The following is a 24,981-nucleotide window of genomic DNA, read 5'->3' as shown; positions in this document are numbered from 1 at the left end:
CCTATTTGGAGAACTAAAAGTTAGACAGGTCATGGAAACAACTATGATTTATCACAAACCTAATTAGTTAGTGATGCCAATCACAGGTGCAAGTTCAGATGTGATATTTTTAGTGAGGCAAATCAAAACAGCTCCTAGCATCAGATATTTAGCTATTAATCTGGAAAACGCTTTTCTCACCTATACCTACCAACAAAGACAATCAGTGCCTGTATTTACTGTGGCAATAGATACCAGTTTACAATATTCGAATTGTGAAGATATTTTTGACCTACATAAATGCGTATCAGAGGTCATTCACTACAAAAGAAACACTTAGTCATCCGAAGGACATGACAGCCTATTCTGTGGATTTCAGTCAGCTTCTTCCTCTAGCCTACCTGCTTCTCACAATTACAAAATGGCCCTGGTAACATGGGCTACATAAATGTACATCCACTTTTAGAAGCAAATTTGCTTTTGCCACTGCGTGTGTTTAATATTCTAATAGATAAAGCCAATATTGAGCCCCCAATTGTCGAGCATCATTTCCTGAGGGGACCAGCCACGCTGTGAGTATTAAAATGATACACTGGACGCTTTCCAGCCTGCATAGGGAGTTTTTGGTCCTCATAGGGTGATACACATATTCATAGTACAAATTTGCCCTTTCCTACCTTCAGTTTTTCTTCTAGGACCACTGCTCACTAACTTAGTGACTGCCTTTTCCCTTGTGATGGTATCCCACACATCACCTCTGAATAGGGAGCACAGTTTACAACAAAGGAAGCATATAAATAGACTAACTGGCCTTAATATTAGTGTTGTACTGAGTTTTTGATTTTAATTTTACTCAGATTGTAGCAAAACTCAATTAATTGAGAGGTAACATAAAGCAGTATATCTAAGAAATCACACAAACCACATAGTAAGCACTTACAGTTAAAGATTTCTTGCCTTCAAATGATAAGTTGATAAACAAACAAAAAATATGGGACAAGGGTGTAAGACTCAAAAATCTCCAAGTTGGTCTCACTGCCATGAATGAGAACAGGTGTTTTCTGCTTACTGATGTTTCTTAGGGAGACACAGAGAGCTAAGCACCTGGACTGCTAGATGGGAATGGCTTCATGATGATATGGCAGGTTGGGCTTTTGTACTAGTTAGGCACTAGATGTTCTTGTATGTTCTTGTGACATTTCACATTCTTTGGTTCAAAATTTTTTAATTGAGTTAGCTCATTAGAGTTTCTTCATTATTCTTAAATGCACCTGTGCTTGTCATATTCCTAACTGTTCAGTGAGAGGTAGTTACTTATTTATCAGGATATTCAGATTCACTTGGGGTAACATAAATCAGTAAATGAGCTTAAGGCCAAATTAAGTTTACTCCTAAGGAATATTCCACATAAGGCAATTATAAATAAACGATCACAAGTAAACATAACAAATCATCCTTTGCAATATTTTGAAATATGCTTCATAATATCTCAAATTACTTAAAACAACTGACTCCATACATTTGTATACTGGTCAATTAAAAGCAGACAGATGGCTGCTTCTGGAGATCTGTCATACAGGAAGTGGTGAAGACCTTACTCTAGGGTCAGTATAGGAGGCCATTGCCTCCACAACCAGAATGTAAGTCTGGGACCATGAGGAGGAAGTATCCTCTAACACTATTACAAGAAATAAATCCTTCAGCAATTTTTGGTTCCAGTCTCCATGACATTATGGCTCAGTGGGTTTGAAGATCCTTTTGCTTGAAGAAGGAATGCATTCATCAGCAAACAGTCCTGTAGTTTTAGAAGTTGAACCTGGACTCTGTCCTCTACCTGAACCAACAGACAAAGAAAGGAATTTAGGATGTTGCTAAGCAATGAACAAAGAGCACTATTTTGGGAATCCAGGAGATTCATTTGGGATGTCTGTTAACAATACCATGCCCAATAGTACCAAACAATGGGAAGCCACAACACCCAAAAAGGCCAGTTATCACTAAGAACTGGGCACTTATAACTGCTACCTTCTCTTGACTTTAGATTGGGTTGGTATCAGCTCTTTCAGTTGTGAGTCCAAAATTTCTGCACTATCCTTTGATGATTCCCCTAAATTCTGATTCCATGTCCAGAAATAGCTACAGATTTGATATTAAATTTTTAAGTACGTTTGCAATGAAACTACTGAAAAGAAGCAAATATTGAAGAAGACATTAAAATACTATGTGAGGATGTGCCATTTACACAAAATATGTATCTATAGTTAAAGGCACTACTACAGATAATCAGTGTGTTTAAAGAATAAATCTCCTCCTAAGAAAATTTATATTTTAAATTTTATTACAGTACATTTCTGCTGTTCACAACAAAATAATGCTATTTGGGAAAGTCACTTGTTTAACAACTTAACGTATTTTTTTGTAATGGCTTTAATGATGCCTTACTTAGATGTTCTCCCTCCATACGAAGCTTTAATTATGCATGTTATCAATCTAGTTTACCCAATGAGATTAAAGTCTTTGAGTGTTTATTCTTTCAAAATATATATTTTACTTATATCTTCCCAAGTTGAAACAATAAAAATATCTAACTTCCTTTAAGAAATGTTGTGTTATTGAAAGAATTTTTGAAAGACAGTTGTATATACAGCTATTATTCCACATAAAAAAAGATTTCTCATTCTTTCTATATTTTCTCAAATACCTTTCTTTCTTCTCTCTCATATCTTTAATGCATAAGCATTGAGTCTTTCAGCAGAGGTGATATTAATAATATATTTTCCTCTACATTCAAGTTTAGAGAATATATTTTTGTAATCTATAACAAAATATAAAATTATAAATGTAGATGCTCTGTATTGGGAAGAATTAGAAATCATCTCACAAAGATTTAACAATTTCTCACAAAAATCATTTTATGCTAGGAAAGTTCTATAATGAGGAAACTGTAAATATCTCAATTGATCAAGAAGTTCATAATCTAAGATCTACAATGACAAAATAGTCTACTTCTAGCAGCCCAAATTTATTTCAAAATAAAACTCTAATGATATGTAACTGTCAGGAAAGTTTACAACAGGATTTGCATGAATTCATCTAAAAACTATGGAGTAATTTTAGAGAAAAATAATATCTTTAAACTGAAACACATAAGTTTGATATATTTCCTAATTAAAATTATTAGTAAAAATTATTTCATTCAAACATAAACTATAATAAAATCCAGAAGATAGAGGACGGCTTTTTAATACTTCTTTGCAATATTTGTTAAATCTTTGTTAAAAATCTTTGTTAAAGATTTTTCCAATGATTATCCTTAAGCACATCTTTTTTTTTTTTTTAATTAAAGATTGGCACCTGAGCTAACAACTGTTGCCAACCTTTTTTTTTTTTTTTTTCTGCTTTATCTTCCCAACTCCGCTCCCGCCCGCCCCCGGTACATAGCTGTCTATCTTAGTTGCGGGTCCTTCTAGTTGTGGCTCATGGGACTCCAACTCAACGTGGCCTGACGCGCAGTGCCACATCTATGCCCAGGATCCAAACCCTGGGCCGCGGCAGCAGAGCACACGAACTTAACCACTCGGCCACGGAGCCAGCCCCTAAGCTCATCTTCTAAATATCAATGTGTTATTAGGTTGTTTCTTTTTTTTTTTTTTTGAGGAAGATCAGCCCTGAGGTTAACATCTGCTGCCAATCTTCCTCTTTTTGCGGAGGAAGACTGGCCTTAACACCCATGCCCATCTTCCTCCACTTTATATATGGGACGCTTACCACAGCATTACCATGGTTTACTTGCCAAGTGGTGCCATGTCCGCACCCAGGATCCAAACCAGCAAACCCTGAACCGCAGAAGCAGAACATGGGAACTTAACTGCTGCGCCACTGGGACGGCCCCCATTAGGTTATTTCTCAACCAGTCATCCTTTAACGTTTCTTGCCTCTCTAAAGCGGTGAGGAATTTGGCAAAATTCCATTCCATGCTGCAAGAGAGAGTTTTGAATGAGAAGTATATGTAAAATTACTGACCTTATTAAAGAATATAAAAGAACTAGCATATTTAATGAAAAATGTACTTACACTTGAACATACCCCATTTAAAATTTTCCATAGACAAAAAAACCCAACAAAATAGGCATAAAATCCAGAAAAAAATAAAGAACCCTACTTAGGTCTTTTCAACTACACACACACACACACATCACTACATGATATTGTGGTTTTGATTTCTTTCTCTTAATCAGATATTCTAAAGAGCCCTAGAGGACCATGACCATGTATGTGATTGACTAGCCACCATCTAACATACCGTACACTATTCCCTAAAACTGGGGTTAAAAATGTGAAACAATCATTACTCAAATAATCAAGTGAAGCATTTCAAATAATCTATTCTATTTTCCTACCTTTGTGCTTTTGCTCACATTATTTTTGTTGTTAGAAATTTTATTTCCCTGTTTATGTACAATATTGCCTCATCTCGCAGGAAAAGATGCTAAAATCATTCAAGAAAAAAATCATCTTTCTCTTCTTTCACATTTATATGTCTCAGTTTGTACCATTTAAAACTGACATGTAATGAAGAAGAAAACAATGTATTTCTTTCTATGTTCTTTTTCCTTAAGATTTTAAATTAATGCTAGTATATTACTTTAAAAATCCCCTAAAACAATCATTCTTCTTAATCATATTTGTTATGCACCACAGAAGAGCTAAAGACATTTGACCTACAGCCAATGAATTCATCCGTTATCAATAATAGTCTCCCAATATTGTTGGGTGCTTCCTGGCCTAAATGTTAATCATTTTGTTCTTTGTTAGAAAAAAAAAAGTACTCATTTTGTTCTCTTAATTTTACTAAGTCTGGAAAAACAAGAGGGTGCACTTTTTCTAATATATATGTTCAATAAGTCACTAAATATCTATATTAAGATCCTCTTCTTGTTACAAAATTTCCTCAGATTCTGCTTTAATTTATCTACTCAAAAGTAGTCCAAGATGTTTGGACTGCTTAAGAATAGGTATTAACTTCCATTTCTGGCCCTCACTGTGTAACTGTGGCCAGGCTAACTCTCTACCATAAACAACTAGACAAGTGGACAAATTACATACAACAACTATTTTCAGACATTGAACATTAGGCATCGCAAAACATGATAACTAAGAGACAGGAAATTGATGAGGTGAACCTTAAGATCACTCCAGCTTTCTGAGTATAGTCACTTTCCAGATTACATTGTGAACAACAACAGGATCTTCATCAGAAACTGGGGGGATCATGGCACGAGGAGAAAGAAAGTAGAGTTTGAGGAGACTAGACATCTGGAGTAGGATCTGGGTAATTTGGAAATTCAAAAACCCTGCACTATTTTCTACTGAAAATTAAGCTGCTCAGAGAGGACTTTGTTTTGACCTGCAAAAATCAATTTTCACGTATGACCTTAAACTATCTAGATTTTTAACACTGATTTTACATCTCTCAGCCTCCTCAACTGTTTAAACTGCTAAAATTCCAGGTTAATGGAACGTGACCTTTTCTTTCTTATCTGTATATCTGACTTATGCAGATAAGAAAGATAAAGAAATTCTCAGTATGCGTGGTTATTCTTGTCAGGGTAAATAGCTGGATGGAAGATATCCAGTTTTGGAAACTGGCCCTAACTGTCCAGACAATGGTGCCATATAAGGGACACAGTGTTTGATTCTATTGCTAGCAGATTTGAAAACTTGACATTCAGTTTAAGGAGTAGTTAGATCAGCTTTGTTAAACAACAGCACATACATTTGGGTCCATGCATAGTCTCACCCTTTGCCGCTATGGCCACTTGCTAAATTGCTCTTGGGGTTGAAACTGGGATGGTTGATGATAGAAGCTGGCTGAGGTCAACTGGATGAATCATTTTGCCTACTTTATCGTTTAGCACCTATTTCGTGGTGAATTCTCTCTGGTGAGCATTAGCATGGTGTCCCATGGTCAAGAGTTCCATCTCTAACAGGGCCCCACAGCATGTGAGGATTTGTTTTTCCAAATGCATGTAATTATTCAGTCTAGATGGCATCATCTTGCTGTGTTGTGGTTCTCCCATTAGGCTTGCCACAGACTCCACACAGCTAGTGTCGATCGTTCAATGCCCTTTTCATGGCCTATTTTGTCCCTAGGGCTGTGTGCTCTATTACTGTATCCATAGCTTTTCATTGGTTAGAGGTGCTGACTGCAAATCTGATCTTGTTGTTCACTGTGATCATTGTGACCACCTGAGTTCTGACGATTGAGTACTGTCACTTGGTCACTTGTATTTTTGGATTGGATTCTGATTAACATCAGTGAGCTCAGTTTTATCACTACCAAAAAGCCTGTGCCTCAGAGGACAGCCACACTGAGCGTTCCTGATAACGTCTGTAGACAATCATCTGGTAGATTTTCCAGACTAACATAGCATACATATCTAATATATCAGACTGGGCCACTTCTGAGGACTCGAAGGGTTCAGGAGAATCTGGGATTACGAGATTCTCATGTACAATTAATGATTTATCAGACGCCTTAGGATTCTGCTCCTTCTCAACCAGAGTCTTGATCTTGGTAAGAGATGAAACTAGGTTAGGAATTTAAGTACAATTGGAAATGGTTTATCTTTAAATGATACAGCATTTCTGGGGGCCTTCTGTAAGAGATGAGAATCTCTTTATATGCTGCCAAGGAGGCTTCTATGACTTTCACATTTAGACTTAGGTTGTTGGTTAATAGTTTTCATTTTTCCATTACACAAACGTCTCCAAACACGAACTCAGCAGAAACAATCATCTACCTCCATTTTCCTCATAATTTCTACTTTTCCCATATTTATCAAATACCTGATATATTACAACCACTAGTGATTTTCCTCCCAACAGTATATAGTCCCAATTCACTATCACTCAAAGTAGTAAAAATTTCATAGTTACCACAGTTCCAAGGCTAACTGTGTTCCACCTACTACCAGTGAGTCCTTACTACAACTTGTGGTTAATGATCCAGCTCCGAAATCTGATCTCAGTGTCTACTTTCTTTTTTCACCCTTGATATTCATGATCAAAGTTTGAATGCCCTCAAGAAGCAGACTCTGAGCTGGAGATTAGCTTGCAGGGAGATTACTAAGGAGCGCTCTTGGAAACAAAGACTGTCAGAGTGAAGGGTAGGAAGACTGACAGTGAAAAAAATTGGAACAAAATAAAGTTTCGGCATAGGTCTCAACCAACACTCTGGGAGCTCTGAAGCTAAAGTCACCTTTAAGAGTTGGCCCAAAGTGAAAGGAGGAAACCAGACATCAGACATAACTTCCCTAGGAAGGGGACATCACTTTAGACTAGATAGTTCTCTTCAGCAGAGGCAGCCCTCAAAGACAGCTGGTAGATGAGGGATGCCAGCTGACAATCTTCTTATCAATTTGGGAATAATTTCTATATTCCAAAAAGGGGAATCTAGGTAACACATCAAATATCCACCAAAAGGCATTACCAAGATTGAAGAACATGGCAACTTAGCTGGCAATGTTCTGCTTAGAATCAATGATCAAATTCATTTTAAGAGACATTCCCTCTCATTTTAGGTCAACAGATTATTAACAGCATGAAAACAAATCTATCCTATGACATGCATCTATCCCTTCCTACTTCTAATTTGATGGGAATTTCTGGTAAGATTTTTTGTAGATGCAATTTACCTGGATTACAAAGGCAATCTACAAAACAAAATTCAAAATAAGGTGCTTAGAGGATAAATACTTTCTAAGAGTAAGAGTCGAAGAAGGAAGAGTGACATAAGGAATATTGCAAATGTTCAGAAGAGAAAAAGATCATCATTTGGAGGCAATATCTTCAAATAAAGGAAAGAATCTAAAGTGGTACTCAACAGTCTCCCTTGCTTGGGTAAAAAGGAAAAAAGAGAAGGAGTGTATACAGTCAGAAAAACAAAGACTAGAGAAATGAAATAGAGTTAATATAACAGGTTTAAAAATATGGAGGAGTGAGTTCAGAAATCTTGCTTGGAAATGCTCAAATAAATCAGAAGAGACTTGTGCTGACACAATGCTGCTTTCTTATCTGGAGACTCTGTACCTGCAAGATAATGTCCTCTTAGCCTAGAGGCAGTAGAGTTTACAATGATGCAGGAATTTTTTATATGCAGATACAAGCTCAAGATCATTTACTCTTTTCTTTATTTGCTTTGCAAAACCTCTACTGTGAGCTCTTTTAATCATTGTGAACTTGATATGTACCAGTTATATTTTAACTACTTAATTGGTTCTTTCCCAGATGTAGATGAGAGCCACATTGAAGTTCTGAGACGTTTATAAAGAAAGAGTAAACTTTACCAGGATGCCTATGAAATGAGTCTCACTTTTTGCACTGTATTATTGTTTAACTTGTGGGTTCTGTGGAAAGTGCTGGTGTGGCCAATGGAATATAGTCATTGGATCAATTTAAAGATGATCCTGGATAAAGTTGCTCAGAGGGGCCATGAGATGACTGTTCTGGTATGTTCAGCTTCTAGCCTCATGCATCCCAACAATCTACTCTTAAATTTGGAGCAAATTTACCAAAGGGGACATTGTGGGCCTATGATTCAAAGATGAAAAAAATAAATTATGAATATTCTGATTATATTCAAAAGTTCTGTGAGGATGCAGTTTTGAACAAGAAATTGCAAGAATCCAAATTTGATATTGTCCTTGGAGATGTCATTGCTCCCTGTGGTGAGCTGCTGTCTGAATTTCTTAACTTACCTTTGGTCTACTCTCTTTGATTTACCACTGGTGATACATATGAAAAAGTCTGTGGACAGCTTTCATTACCGCCTTCCTACATACTAGTCATATCAGAACTTAGTGACAAAATGCCATGTATGGAGAGTGTGACAAATGTGCTGCATTTCCTATTTGTCCACTTTACATTTGAGATCTTTAACAAGAAGCAGTGTGATAAATTTTGCAGTAAAATATTAGGTAAGTCAGTGGTTTATTTACTACATTTTCCCTACAGAAGGTGGAAAGGCACCTTACTTTCTTCGCGTGTGTAAGAGTGTATATGTGTATATTGTTGATGAAAATAATCCATAACCAATCTATAAATGAAAATTTGGGTGAGTTTATTCTGAGCTGAAAGCTGAGGACCGTGGCCCGGGGCCTTTCTTCCCAAAGGAAGAAAGGGCACCGAAGAAGTGGGGTGCACAGAGTGGTTATATACCCCCAAACAGGGTGTTTCACATATGATTGAAATGTCCCTCCCACAATAGTCACAAGATTGCCCTGTCGGCACAGTACTTGATGGACACAGCAGGTAGTGGATCTGCTATCTTGGTGGGCGCGTAGCAGGAGGCAAGTCTATTGTCTCGAGCTGGGCGGTCACAGGTGAGGGCAGCAATCAGCTTCTAGCCTAAGGAAAGATGCTTAATCCTTAAAGAAACGCCAACATTGGGAGGGGGAGGGAAGTTGCACCTTTATCTCAAGGGCCTTTGTTCTGGCCATAGGGAATATCTAAAGCAGATATACAATGCATGCTCAACAGCCACGGTCAGTCCCTTTTGGAAAGACAAGGTCAGGCCGAATTAGGTTTATACCAAATGGCTTCCTCATATTCTCCAATATATCCTATTGCTTGCCATTTTTATTTGTCAATATATACATATATATATATATACAAAATTAAAGCAAATTTATATTTTCTTAGGTTGAGCACCAAAAGGGACATGTAATAATTTTTCAGTCAAAATTTATCAATCATTGAAGAAAGCTTATGCAAATTATTCTAGAATTCTGTAACACTGGAGATGTAACTCCAATTGACATTGACCTACTGTATTAATATTCTTAGGATTTGTTTATTTAAAGAGCTATACATGAACTATGTTTTTCACAAATCATAATCTCTCTGTTATTTGTTGTTGTATATCCATCCACCCTAAAATTTAGAGTTTGAAACGGTAACCATAGTTTTTGCTCATGAACCTGTGGACCAGCAATTTGGGCGGGGCTCAGTGAATTGTTGCTTCTTTGGGTCTTGCTTGGGCTCACTCATTAGGCTACAGGTAGCTATCAGTTTAGCTGGGTCAGAATGGTCTGAGAAAGTATCACTCACTTGGCTGGGGTTTGGCAGATTAGCCGGACACCTTGTCTCCTTCATGTGGCCTCTCCTATAGTCAAGTTAGTGCTTTTTCAGATAATAGCAGAATTCCAAAACAGCTTACACGAATGTTCTAGGCCTAGAACATGAATTTCACTTCTGTTACCTTCCACCGGGGAAACAGGTCATGAGACAAGTTAAAATTCAAAGGATGGAAAAATAGCCTCTACCTCTTGATAGAAGAAGCTGCAAAGAATAGGGAGCCATTTTTAATATATTACAGTAAGAAACTTCATTAAATAGATTTAAAAATTAAGAGAAGGTCAGTTGTGATGAAATACATTTTCCAATCTGGCTTTAGTAAAAAATATACTTTATGTATAAGAAATAATGACTAATTGTATAAACTTTATGTTTACTTGTCTTTAAAATTAAATATTTCTATGAGCTTACAGCTAAGTACCTTTCACCTTTCAGAATCAAAGTCTCTGATACCCTTCTTCTAGATTCAATTTTTCTATTATTTTGTTTTTGAAGATTGGCACCTAAGCTAAAAACTGTTGCCAATCGTTTTTGTTTTCTCTGCTTTATCTCCCCCAATCCCCCCTGCATACAGTTGTATATCCTAGTTGCAGGTTCTTCCAGTTGTGGCATGTGGGATGCCACCTCAATGTGCCTGACAAGTGGTGTCATGTCTGCGCCCAGGATCCGAACCAGCAAAACCCTGGGCTGCCGCAGGTTGGGTTAGAGTGCATTAACCCAACCACTCGGCCACGGGGCCAGCCCCGACAATTTTTCTGTTATTATATCTGAATTGTTTCGTCTGTCTAATCATCTAATATCTCTATTAAAAGGGAAAATCCTTAGTTGTGGATGAGTCGTCCCTGAGCATTATCTAGCATTACTCCTCCCTTCTCAATGAATTAAAAATCATCTGCTAAGTAAACCTAAAACTTTGGGAATTACTTTAGAATTATCAATGTCTATTTTCTGATTCTACAATTAATATTTCCCCTCATCTCAAAAAATAAAACAAAATATGAGGGTATAGTATATTTTTCATATCTGAATGGTATCTAATCACGATTCTGTGAGCACATTAATTCAGTAACAAACATTTATTGAGCTTCTGCTATGACTTTGGTTTCCAGGAGTCAGAAGGAAATATGGCAACATTTACTGAGAATTTGCTCTTTTCCAGGAAATCTTCTACATCCTTTATATTTATTAACTCACAGAAGACACACATAGAAATTCTTTTAATAGGCGCTATTGTTATCCTCATTTTACAGATGTGGAAACTGAAACATAGAAAGTTCAGGTAACTTATCCAAGTTCTCATGGGAAGAAGTGTTGGGGATGGGACTGAAACATAGCAGTCTGGCCCCTGGACCTAAATCCATTTGCATATTGCATTAATTGATAGAAAAGAAAGAGACTTCCTTTAAAAACTCACATGTTAATTGAAGAGACATTGTGCTAAGCATCAAGCATCCTACAATAAAAAGACCAAGAAAGTTAGTTTTTCTTGCTATGGATGGTCTTTTAATCATTTTCCATTGCCAGTGTATATCTTTCAACTACACAAACTTTGCTTTGCCTCGAGGGGTGCTCCATCATCACTATATACTCATATATATAAAGCATGTTTGTTGGGCCCTTTTGTAAAAAATTTGAAACCCAAAAAAAATCCCTTTAAAATGGAACTTAAGTATACTTAGCATTAATGTAATAATTATTATCAATGAATAAGAAGGTATGAAAGGTTAATTTAAGATTACAGAGGAAATAAGGATCTGAGTTATAAAAACACTAACTTTTGACTATATATATATTGTATGAGGGTATGGAAGGCAGTGGCTTGGAGAATAAAACCAAAGAACAAAGTCTCAAAGTGAAATTTGCTAAAAATTAATCAAGGATCATGAGTCATAGAAAATAAGCTCTTACATGATATCCCAGAGCAAAGGTATGCAAAGTTATGTGAAGGAAAACGAGGCATCAAATGGCAAAAAATCAAAGAAGAAAACTGGTTGGTAAGTGGAGTGAGAGGGTGGGTAGGTCTACCCGCAATGAAAGACTAAACAAATAATCCAAAGACCAAAGTTTCTAAGATTAATCTGCTAAAAAGTAATCAGGAATCATAGGTCATAGAAAATAAGCTCTTAGATGAGGTTCCATAGTCAGGGCATGCACAGTAATGTGAAGGAAAACAGGGATAAAATGGCAAACAATCAAAGTAGAAAGCTGGGTGGTGGATGGGGCAGGTGAGTGGGTTGGAGAGTCTGTGGGAACGTAAGACCAAGCAAATAATCCAAAGCCACAAAGAAGCTCAGGGAACATTTTAGGTAAATAAGGGGACACTTGGGCAAGAGACTGATACAAATAAACTTTTCCAACAAAGTCAGTTTTCCATCCTGACTTTTCAGAAGTTTTATGTCATTCCTTGAACAGGCACCACCACAGAAGTGCTGATTTACTGTAGAGATAGAACTTGACACAGGAGATCCCCTGGCCATAAACACTTAAAAGAGAATTTTTAGGTTTGGCTGGTGAATCTCCCTTACCACCCGTTCCCACATGCTTGATAATACTTACTTTAGTCTTTCCATATATATAACTTCTGTATAACTTTTCTGTGTAGAGGCACGAATTAGGTATAGGAACACACTTGATAGACTGCATGATGGTATAGTGCCTCAGACCCCCATTCTTTCCTTGTAGTTATCAAGCAGCCCTCCCTTTACATTAAATCACAAAAATCTATCCACGTCAGAATATTTCAAGTTTCTTCAGAAATAAAATATAAATGACATGGAGATGGAGGTGAAAGACATCATTTCATTCAGTACATCTCATTCATCATGCACTTTCCTGATCACAGATGGTCCGGGACTTTGGCCCTGAAGGAAGCTTTCTTCTGCAAAATATACAAGGGAAAGTGAGTCTTTAAGCTGTGGAAGGGAAAGTTCATTGTTTCCTGGTGAGATCTGTATCATTAGGGAGAACACTTGAGACACTGGGGTTTCTCTGCTTTCCTTTCCCTATACCCCTAAAGGATACTCAGCTTCCCACGTGTAACCTGCTTATTCTCTGGTGCAACTGGAGACCAGATTGAGATGAGTGTGAACAACGCAAATCCTCACGCTGCAGATCCACATTTAATGTGGGAGATCATTATGATGTTTAGAAAGCGATTTCTTATTCAACCAACTTACTTCAATCCTAGGGGATTTCCTTACTTCAATGAGCAGCAAAGTGGATTCTTAGCTGGGCCCATGTCCCGTGTGAAACTGTCACATGGGCCTTACCCAGAGACTCAGAATCATCAGTTAGTGAAGAAAATAAAACATTTTTAAGACACAGGATTCAGTAAAGCTGTCACAAATATCATAAAAGAGGTGCAAATCTAATGCTATGGACATGGAAAATGAGATAATGGTCATTTAGAACATAATATTCATCATATATACTTAATTACAGAGAAATATTGACTTTGGAATGTAATGTCTCAGTTATCTTGAATTTGTAATGCACGAGAAGGAATGAATCTTTAATGAATATTTGAACTTAGAAAGTCTGTAGAGATGAGAGTATATTAGCTATTCAGTCACTTACATGGTCTTCTTTTTGCTTTTTTTGGTTGTTTAAATATTTGTTCATATTTTAAATCACTGGCATATTTTGAACATCTTGACCTACAGAGACCTGAAACTTTATTCCTATATTTCCTAAACAAAAGGATATAAATTCACAGATATAAGTAATTTTCTTTCCCTATTTTCCAGGAAGATCCACTACATTGTGTGAACTGATGGGGAAAGCTGATATATGGCTGATAAGAAACTATTGGGATTTTGAATTTCCTCGTCCTCTCTTACCTAATTTTGAGTTTGCTGGAGGACTCCAGTGCAAACGTGCCAAATCCTTGCCTAAGATAAAACATTGGTCTCTGGAAAAGAGCTTTTCTTTCCCATTCCAGATATTGTCTTATAGAAAAGACATGGGGCAATACATAAAATTGCTTCACCCCATTCCCTCACATATTACGCATTTCATTTTTCATTATCACGGAAGATTCTGGGCTACATAACAGTTGTTACAAGGATGAGAGAAATGCAGGATCATGTGGATAGAGCCACTATAAAACAGTCTTTCAGTGTCCAACACATAAAAAAGGATAGCTTTTTCAACGAATGTATATTCTGCGTCTACATTAGATGCCAGATTCTGCACTCTGCACTGAAGAAGAGGCGAAAGACAGAGGCACAGTTACTCCCCACGTGAGCTTATAGACTGGTCAGAAAAACCATACATTTTAAGCAATTATATGCAATTCATAATAAAGTACAAAATAAATGTTACAAGTAAGACTGAGGTGATATGGGAGCTCTTGTCGTATATTATTCGTGTAAATCACAATCAGGTGTTTAAAAGAATCAGATTCTGATAATGTTAAATTAAAGGTGATGCTCTGCCTTGTTGTATGGTTCTCATACTGTAAACAAGTGTTCCTTGCCCAGTCTATTTAATGCCACATTTTTTAATTTGTGTGGTTTATTTGATGATTGCACTGTTTAGAATGGCCCCCAAGGATGGTGCTGAAGTGCTTTCTAGTGTTCCTCAGAGGAAGCAAGAAGACTATAATATGCTTTAGGGAGAAAATATGTTTGTTAGATAAGCTTCATGCAGTTCCATGAGTTATAGCACTATTTGCTAGGATCTCAATGCTAGCAAATCAACAATATATATTAAATAAGGTGTCTTTAAGCAGAAACACACATAAAACAAGGTTATGTGTTGATCAGTTGATGAAAATGCTATAACAAGAGGCTTGCGGAACCTAGCCCTGTTTCCGCTGGGAGCAATGATTCAGTATTCACTAATGATGTGTTTGCAGCAACTTCACAGAAGATACCTGCTGGGAATAATAAGAATCTACTACATATGCAAAGCCCCTACACAGAGCCAAGCACACAGTGCTTAATAAATATTAGCTATTGTGATTTCAATTTGACTAGTGATCCTTTTAATAAAAAGAAATCATTTTACAAAACAAAGCAGATGAAAACGTTAAAACCTGTTTGATGCTTTAAACAGTCTCACCAGTATCTAGCCTGGAGGGTTTCCTTCTGAGATATATATTTGAATACGTACATATATGAGTGCGTACTGGAGAATTCCTGATTCTATTTCCAAAAGCATTTCTGAATGCACTCCAGCATTTGATTTGGTCTTATATGAGATCAAATAACTTCATGGCTCAAAATAGAGCAGAGAAGATTGTAGGCTGCTAATATAGTTTGTGAAAATCAGCCTCTCTCCGGAAGTAGCCATAGTGGGGCATTCAGTAGTAGATAAATTACATATGATATAGTTCCATTTCAAACATTTAAATTGCCTGATCTCACTAGCTGGCTTGGAAATAAATATAGTAAGTAAGATATCAGGGAGGAAATGCCTAGTGTAATATTAACCTGCACAATAGGTCACAGAGTTAGACATATAAATGGAAGTTTTCAATAATTTTATGTCATAGTCTCCAATTAGTTCATACACAACTGATTTTATGTCTCACCCATTAAATCACACTCTCAAGGAGTAAAATCCACTTGAAATAAACAATATAGAAGCAAAATTTGTCACATTCCTTATCAGTATGGGTTTAGTTCCCTCGAAATATCTGAGCCAAGATCAGATAGAATCAAATTTATACTCAAGATTGAAGCATTCTATATAAAAATAAGGTTAATACATGTCGTTGCACCTTCATTAGGACTTTGAATGAAAATAGGAAGAAACAAACTGCAGGAAGTTTTGAAAAGCTGTCTTCTTACTATGAGATGAGATTAGTGTAACACGCCAATATTAGCAGAGCATGTGCCAGAAAGCAAAAGGATCTGAGACATTAAGAAAAGGAAAATTATTTCATAAATTCATAAATCTTTGTGTCTTTCAGTTAATGTAATGTCACCAGAAAAAAAAGGTTAATAACATCAGTGTCTCATCTGAGGATTCATGTAGGGGATCTTTTGGTAGTGGGCATCTGAAACAGCAGGAAAGGTTGTGGCAAATAAATTGAAGGTCTTATTTATGTGCATATAGATGATTTAACAGGAACAATTTCCTTCTTTTACCAAAGCAAGTATATGTAGCCTTCAGAATCAGATCACATTACATGTAGCCTTCGTAATCTGGAAAGCCTACACACCAAAAGAGACTTCCTGAAAGACTGCCAAGAAGGACAGTGGATCAATTCTGTAACAAATATATTGGACATGGAGCGACATATAAGTTCAAGAAGGCTTTTCACTTTATTCAAGGAATTCTGTTAGGAGTTTAGATCCTTTTAAATTCTTAAGTCAACTCTTTATTCCTCAGAAGAACATCAGGGCCAGGCCAGAGTTATAGTGGTTAAGTTCTCATGCTCCACTTCAGATGCCTGAGGTACGTGGGTTCAGATCCTGGCATGGACCCATACACTGCTCATCAAACCATGCTGTAGCAGTATCCCACATATAAAGTAGAGGAAGATTGGCACAGATGTTAGCTCAGGGACAGTCTTCCTCACCAAAAAAAAAAAAGAAAAAGAAAAGAACATCAAAAAAACCCCAACCTGTTGATCGAAGAAAGATAGGTTTATTTGGCTTATTACAGGAAGGGGGAACAGCACCTTGACAGGGTTTCATTTCTGTTCCAGAAAAGGGAAGTCAGAGGAAGATTATTCTAAGATGTTGGGACCTATGTTGGTGATATCAAGGAGGGCTTTGAAAGTAGGGAATGGTTATAACTGAGCAAAGTCTATGACATAAATTTGAATTGCTGGACACAGCAAGGTCAGGTCTGGAATCTTGTGTAGTGAGAAAGCTATGTGTTTTAATCAGTACACTATAAAATAGCTGATCACATCTTGTCATCCTGGGACTAATTACTAAGCTATTTTTGCTGGGTGTTATCTAATGCAGGACTAGGAAAAAAATTCCTAGTCCCAGTGTTTTTTTGACACATGGAATGCTCTTTTATGCACTCATTTAAGAAAATTAACCATGTGTGCCACAATGGTCACCGTTTATTCAATGAAGTCTTTCTCTTTACTGGCATCTCTTGTTGAGAATGGATAAATCATCATACTTATCAGGTGCTAATTATACCTCGCCTACAAATTTGCAATAGTTTCTTGATTAGTTTTCTCCCATTTTCCCCTATGTCAAACTACCTTCTTTGCTTCTCTGTCAGAGAGTTTTTTCCGAAGATGATATAGGAAATCCTCACTACTTTTCTTTGGTATAGTATCTATTTTATCAAATTGGGCTCTTTTTTAGGACAACTATTTTTTATTCAAAATATCTAGGAATAATTATATAACAATGTTAATTAAAACTTTCAATAGTTGTAAAAATCTAAATTCTCATAATTCTTAACAGGTTTACTGTAGTTTTAATGTCATATTTAGTGAATTTCATAGTAGCTTAGTGACCTCTGGTGGCTTAATGGTATGAGTAATATTTGCGGTAATGCTGAGACATGACTATAAACACGTTTACAAGCCCTGTTGTGTCTCCTCCCCTTGAGCTTTGGCAGGCCTTACAGCTGACTCAGCAAAAAGGATGCAGTTGAAGTGATGCAGCTTCAATTCCAAGCTTGGTTAGAAAATGTGATCCATTCTGTCACTGTCTCTTTCTCTCTCTGTCCACTCACTTTGGAGTGCTGTGCCACACCCAAAGTTTCCGGGTCTAAGAGATTATGTGATGGAGAGATTGCACAGAGATGCCTAAAAAGTCCATTGTTGTTTCATTCCCCAGCAGTCTGAGTCTTCTCAAACCAATCTTAAGGGATCTCTTGCACACACACAAAAAGAAAACTATGCAAGGTGATAAATTAATTAAATTGATTGTGCTCAATACTTAACAATATGTAATGTATCAAATCATCACATCATACACTTTAAATATAGACCGTTTTATTTGTCACCTACACCTCAATAAAGGTGGGGGAAGAAAGAAATTCTTCTCTCAGTTCCCTCCAACTGCTTTTTTTCTCTTTCAACAGTAAATGGTTAAGTCAGCAGTACCTTGTTTTACTGTCGAGTGTCAGAGCAATACTTGATATCATTTATTGGTTCCTGTAATTTTAAGTAAGTTACATGACAAAAACCTACCTACATAAATTTATCAATCTAACTACACATTTGTAGCTTTTACAGTAGTCCCAGCCCTTTCATAACTTTATCTCCTTGTGCCCTTTAAAGATTTTATTTTTTCCTTTTTCTCCCCAAAGCCCCCCGGTACATAGTTGTGTATTCTTCGTTGTGGGTTCTTCTAGTTGTGGCATGTGGGACACTGCCTCAGCGTGGTCTGATGAGCAGTGCCATGTCCGCACCCAGGATTCGAACCAACGAAACACTGGGCCGCTTGCAGCGGAGCGCGCGAACTTAACCACTCGGCCACGGGGCCAGCCCCTCCTTGTGCCCTTTAAACCAGCCTTGCAAATTCGCCCAGAAAACAACCAATCCTCATTTTTCGTTTATAATACCATTCTTCCCCATTCCCAGAAATTAGATTAAGGGAATCTACATTCCTTGCTAGATTCTTGGCCTGAGTTTTTAATCCATCACCGGGAAAGGAACTACTGGCAAGTCTGCTTTAAACACTGTTTGACGTGGCTTGAAAGTCACTGTGATGAACCCATCATGGCAGTTGTATCTCAAATGTGCAAGCACTTACTTGAAGCAGGCTCACTGAGCATAGTTCTAAGATAATTAAAAGTTCCTAGTATTTTTGAGACCCACAATCACCTGTAATTTAGTAGTAAAATCTAAAATTTAAAAACACTAAAAAAGGCATTATCTTAACCTAGAATTAGTTAACTCATTAATATTCATAACATACAAAATGTTTTATTTCAATTTAGGAACTGCTCCTGTTATTAAAAACTCTGTTGTAAAGAAATAGTAAAAGAATAAATTAACTAACCCTAAAAAACTCAAAATATTTTCCACTAAATACTGATATAAACGTAACAAAGACTATAAAAAGTTATTCATTTAAATATATGACAACTTTTTAAACTCAAATCTTGTTTTAACACTCATCAAGAATTTAGATGAGATGAAGAAGGTACATTGAAAGAGCATATATTGCAATAGCCTAGACAGTGCTATTAACTCTATTATGCTGCATATGTTTTGTGATAAAAATGCCTTTTTCATTCCAATGTGGACAGAGATTTTGCTTATGGCCATCTGTAGCTAATTCCCAGCTGAACTCATCCTTTTGTATTTAATGAAGGCCATGCCATGTGTCCACATGTGAGTATTTAAGGCAATGCAGTTACAAAAGTTTTTGTGCACACTTTGCCTTTTCTGTTTGACACATCATCAGATGAGCTGTCCTTGTGCCTGGGTTTGTTCTGCTGCTTTTTATCTTCCCCAGACCCCTTCTGCTTGGGCACTGGCTGAGGTCCCTTCCTTCTGCTTGTGTACACTGAAGAGGTATCTGGACAGAGAGGCTTGGGACATATAACAGACAGAGGCCACATTTGGGCTCTGGCAGGAAGAACCATCAGATTTGTGCGGCAGGATGTACTCATAGAACTGCAGGAGATCTTCTGTGGTGAAGCGGCACACAGCACATTGGTGAACCCTACAAACACTTCTCTTTGGCTTTTCCACTGATAGGGTAATGCTTCCTCTGGGAGATGTGAACTTTAAAACTCTTTCTTCCACCTTCCCATTTAGACTGGTAAGCTTGGCATCTTCTTTTGTTTCTGTTTTTTCATCATTTGTTGCTACTCTTGGTTATTATTTTTCAGAGTTTTTTGTTATTAGCTTTTAGAATACTTACCAAAATTTATAATTTTGTATTAGAATGATAATGTGTTTATTTTAAAATCTTCAACAGCAATTATTGATAATTGTTATACACTGTGTATGTTGCCCAAAATCAGAGAACTTTTCACATGCTGGGCCATCTGATTGGAGAGTGGAGGTGTGTGACCAAGATAATTAATCATTAGAGGTAATGGTTTTATAAAATTAGATTTATTCAGCATTTAATACTATTCTTACTTCAATCCTGCTCTATTTATTCTGTACACTGGCTTCTCCACTTAAATTTCACATTCAAATGTACATGCATAATTGCCTTTGTATGTGTTTAATTTTCCCAAAATAAGTATTTAAAAAAACACTTCAATTCAGTCACGGTATTGAAATTATTCTGTTATCCAAAGATTAAATTGTGAGTTACCCTCTAACAACTTGTATATGAAATAAAATGCAAAGGAGAGACTAGAAATCACGTATATGAAGAACACATGCATGTGACAAGCAAAGAAAAAATATCAAAGCTACTACAGTCCTCATTTCTGTAAATTGGTCATGATGTCATTGTTGATATGTGTGGCTTCCTTCTTTAGTTTCCATCTAATACTTTCCCTTGCCTTCAACCAGAAACTTCTCTGGGTTCTTTATCTGGGGAAGTAACCCATATCTTCCTTCCTAAAAGGTCTGAGTCTTTAATCATCCTGACTTTTTCTGGTAGCTGTTGGTGTTCCATTAACATTTAAATTTGCATGGAAGTAAAAGAGGCATTCCAGAGAATCCCCTGGGTTCCAGACATAGTCCTACTTACCTCCACTGTGGAGCAACAACTAAGCTTTGCCTTAGTAATCAGAATGAATCATCCATACAGTATATTGACATAGATTAACTGATTTTTTTTTCTTTTTTGTCTATTGCTTCAGTGGCATAAAAAGCCCTAAACAGCTAAAAGGTGGCTTTATCTTTCAATTCAATGGAACCATTATTGTATCCTCTGGTGGAAGCATTCTACAGTGAAGATTAAGATGAGTTGCTGGAATGCGAAGGCCTAGAATAGCGTGTTCCAAGGACATTTGAGCCTACTAATGTCATCTTCACAAGGCAATAATGACACCCACCATGTGGAATTGCTGATAAGTACAAGTTAGTGTATGAAAATCATGTAATACGATTATTGGTAAATTGCTGTGCATAGGAAATGGAAGATATTGTTATATCACTAATGCAGTATTAGTAGTATATTTGTTAATTAAATAGAAAAACAAATAATGATGTTAAATCATAAGTTATTTTCTTTTGCAGAAAGCAGAAATGGGGGAAAATAAAAATAGATGTTAAAGAGAAGATGGCCATTCATGAAGAAGATTTTTGAGGTGGATACAAGACATACAGTGGAATATAAGGGCAAAGTAGGGAGCAAGACATTAACAATATTGGCTTCTTACCTCCACTTTATCACAGAAAACTGTTTCTGAGAAAGAGACATTAAATAAACTGGTTCCTGAACAGGCCAATAGATGACATCATTGGACTAGATAAGATTAACAAAATAAGGACCTGGTGAATGTAGAAACAGAGTGTGACTACATTAATTTGCACTAGTTAATGACATGGAACCAAGGGATGCCACTCTTTTCATAGTATAAATATTTTGGAAGGAATCTTTTAAAATTTATTTATTTTGCACCAATTTAATTAAACTGTAAGTAGGTTTTAAAGACACAGATAGTTGACATTTAATTTAGACAATGAGTAACAGAATGGCTGATACTTAATATATGGATCTTGATGCCATGTCTTCTTCAGGCTCTGTGTTAACTCCCTTGCCCATTCACCATCAAACTGTTTACTTCCTAACCTGAATGCTACTTTTGGAGAATTGTCTACAGATTTTGTCTTAGTTCATGTGTTGCATTTTATAATCTAGTCTCTGCCCTCATTATTTCACTGAAATAGCTCATACCAGGTTTAGCAATAAAATCTTAATTCAGATAAAAATGTATCAGTTGTTTTGCTTACATGACCTAGAATTTAATACTATTTTCCTTCCTCCACTGAATTTCTTACTTGGTTCCTGGTTTAGCATACCCTCCAGGTTTTTCGCCTACCTTCTATTTGCTTTACTCAGTGTTTTGTTGCCTTTTTTTTTTCTTTTATGGCAGCCTTTGTTGGTCTAGTAAACGTGAGTATTCTTTACTTATTCACTAATTTATTTAGGAATTACCAGGCACCTTTTGTGTCTTTCACTGGTGTTAGTCTCTATATGCCTCATCATTTTTGTTGTTCCCTTCACTATCCACACATTTTGTAAGTATTCTCTTTGTTAAAATCTCCTTACTGGAATCATTTGGAGAGAATTGTATTATCCACAGGGAAACTGAGTTATTCTGAGTTGGAATAATCACTTCAGCGTGATTAACATTGAACTGACCGTCATGTTAAAAGAGGGTTCAAAGCTTACTAGGCTCTTCTTGAATATTGGGAGCATCAATTCCACATATGTGTATGTGACCATAACCTGTTTAAGAAGTAACCTGTAAATTACCAATTTTTAGTGCATCTAGGGCATGAGTGCTCTCTACTATGTATCCAGGCTGCATTAGAAACTATTCTGTGACAATCCTTATGATTCAGAAAATATGATTTTATATACTGTATCTGTGGCAAATAGAAATGCTAAATCTCTGACAAACCTTAAAAAGGGAATTGTAGGATTTTGGAGCAAAACCATGCCGTATTCTCCTGACTGCCCTTCTACATTTGGGAAACAGCTCTTGGGTTTTTACTGAGCTCTAGTAGAAATTGAATGAATGGTGATACAGATTAGTAGGGCTCCTTTTTAATACTCTGATGTCCAATCATAAAAGTCATCGTAAAGGTATAATAAACCAGTAAAAACAGATCATCCCGTTGATCCTGAGTGAATAAACTTTTGGATCATACCGCTAATTGGCAAACATTGAGCAATGGAGGAGCTGCCCAGGATAGAGGGCAAATGGAATTTTATGGACAAAAAAAAAAGTTAAATTATAAGCTTCAATCTGCTGAGCAACTCTAGGAGCTGGTACTGTCAAGGCTGTGCCAAAGTAATGAGGCTAATGGTGCCCAGTCTCTGCTTTGTTAGAGATGAGAGTTTCCTTATCTGAACAACTATAAGAATGACTGCTAAGGGAAGTCCATTCTCAGCCTTTTTTACCCTAGTCTATTCTCCAAGGACTCTGACTAATGCAGTTTGCATCGCCCAGGAGTTTTACCAGCTGAGTTTGATGAGATTGAGCCAAAGGTGAGACCTACAGATAATCATGGCAGGAGGAAAGTAATCAGGTATTATCTTACCTACTCCTTCTCTGCTTTGGCCTCATCTCACTGTAGTAACTGTGTCCCTCTACAACACCAGGTCGGCGATGCGACCCTGCAACCACGCTCTATATTTCCTGGGGTATAATATTTCTCTTGTCCTTTCCACACTATGGTTAATAGAGAGTTTCTTCTGTACACTGATAATTCCTTGTTTATAACCTTGGCTATGCCAGAATTTCTGGAAGTTGTCAAATCTAAAGTCTCTAGAGTTGAATTGTCTTAAGTAAATACTGTTTTCTGTTGGGATCATAATCGATGTACAGACCTTCTTAATTTCTCTAAACATATGATTTCTTCCAGTCCCATGGAGGAATGTATCAAGGCTATATATTATGGATATGCAATTTTAGATTTCTGGACCAGAGTGCCTCCCTGAATTCTAGACTTGATCTATCTTCTTGGACTTCTAATAGGCATATAAAACTCAGTACATAGCAAAAGGAGTTCTTAAGTACCTTCAATGGCAGATAGTTAATTTGGTGGAAAAAACAGAGGGTACTACAAGCCTAAATCAAGTCTGATTAAAATACGAATAGTAATCTTTCACTAGAGCACTGCATTGATAAATATTTAATATACCATATCTTGATGAGGCAGTCTTCTAATATCCTGTATTCTTAAATAACAATTAATTGATGAATTAAAACTTGTAGAAAATGGCAACTGTAAAAATTATAATGATCTTAATTATAGAGTAAATATTTCTCTTTTGCTATAGGAAACTATTTCTTTGATTATATAGAATTATTAGGTTATAAATACTGGTGATTTTTAAATACAATGAATTGACATTGAACTTTAAGGTTATCGATTGCACTGGTCTTTCAAAAATCTCATTAAAGTTAGGAAATATTTTTTCTATATTTCTTACATTTATTCCTCTTAAAATAATCTGTTTACCTTTAGAACATTGCTATATCTTCACTTACTAATAGAAAGAAATCATTCCATTGATTCTCTTTATTCTTTTAAGTCAATGCTCAGAATTGTCCCTTATAAATAAAGGACACACAAGAAATATTTGTTGATTAAAGGCAGAAACAGGCCACAGTTGTCTGGTAGAGCTTGTTAGGGACTGAATTGTGTCCACCCACAATTTATATGTTGATTCCAGCCCTAACCCCCAGTATGACTCCATTTAGAGACAGGGCCTTTAATAAGGAAATTAAGGTTAAATTAGGTCATGAGGGTGAGACTCTAATCCCACAAGATTGATGCCCTTATAAGTAGAGGAAGAAATACTAGATATCTTTTTCTGTCCATGAGCACACAGAGGAAAGACCAGGTGAGGACAAAGGGCAACAGTCTCCATACACAAGTCAGGAAGGGAGGCCTCACCAAAAACCAACCCTGCTGGCACCTTGATCTTGGACTTCTGGTCTCTAGATTTGTGAAAAAATAAGTTTCTGTTGTTTATGCCACTGAGTCTGCAGTATCTTGTTATGGCACTTAGAGTAATATGGAGCTCTATGGAAATTTTGTACACTTTCCCAAGTATGATGTCCCATTACCATCATTTTCAATTTTTGTCCTAATCCCAATAACATTGGGTAAGTAAAGAGGTTTATTTTTATTAAAAAAGGAAATTATATTTTTCATAGCAAGTTAAGCTCCAAAGATTCATATGGTCCATTGCAACTTGTGAATTATACTATTCTGAGCACCCTATATCCATGAAATTTAGTTCATATTTTATTCTCTCCAGCAATCAATGTACTGTGAATCAG

This window comes from Equus caballus, chromosome 3, assembly GCF_041296265.1.
Source record: "Equus caballus isolate H_3958 breed thoroughbred chromosome 3, TB-T2T, whole genome shotgun sequence".
NCBI classification, from domain to species: domain Eukaryota; kingdom Metazoa; phylum Chordata; class Mammalia; order Perissodactyla; family Equidae; genus Equus; species Equus caballus.
The sequence above is the reverse complement of the archived record's forward strand: the minus strand, read 5'-3'. Positions refer to the sequence as shown.